This window comes from Micropterus dolomieu, unplaced genomic scaffold, assembly GCF_021292245.1.
Source record: "Micropterus dolomieu isolate WLL.071019.BEF.003 ecotype Adirondacks unplaced genomic scaffold, ASM2129224v1 contig_5370, whole genome shotgun sequence".
Taxonomy (NCBI): Eukaryota; Metazoa; Chordata; class Actinopteri; order Centrarchiformes; family Centrarchidae; genus Micropterus; species Micropterus dolomieu.
The window spans coordinates 287-851 of record NW_025734359.1 but is presented as its reverse complement, the minus strand read 5'-3'; the positions used below and the strand labels follow the sequence as shown (position 1 = coordinate 851).

At 41.8% G+C, this 565-nt stretch overlaps 1 pseudogene; it reads right to left on the bottom strand.

The window, feature by feature from the left end:
• Positions 1–151: 151 nt before the first annotated feature.
• On the bottom strand, positions 152–329 carry LOC123964779 (annotated as a pseudogene).
• Between the last annotated feature and the right edge of the window lie 236 nt (positions 330–565).

Below are 565 nucleotides of genomic sequence, written 5' to 3'. Positions count from 1 at the left end.
ATCAAAAGTGCAAATCTCGCTGCCTTCTTTGAGGCTTCAGCTGGCTGAAAGCGGCCGCCCCCCCTCGACTGGCGCCTTTTTCGGGCCGGCGTCCGGCAAAGCGTCGAGCCTCTGCGTTTGGGTCAGTATTTTGGTTTTACACAAGGCAGGAGAAGGGTGCACCGCCCCCGGAGGCACTGCAATACCGGGTCGATGCGTGGAGTGGACGGAGCAAGCCCCTCGTCTCAGCTCCCGGTGCTAAAAATCCATTTAATATGTTGCCCCCTTATAGGGGACATATCAGATATTAAACTGATAAGAACAGATTTTTTTTTCTTTTGAGAAAAATTTTATTGACACTCAATTCAAACATGATTCATAATATGTCAATTCCAAGTTACCTTTTAAAATACAACACGTAAATAGATAAATGTTCTCTGTAAAACAACATTTAAAAAAAATGTTTAAAATGCATTACAGATAACGTCATAAATTAAAGGTATAAAATGGTTTTCAGCTTGTCCATGTCAGTGAGTGTCTCTGTTAAAATGTCTTCAAAGCGGAGTGCATTTGTTAAAATAAAACT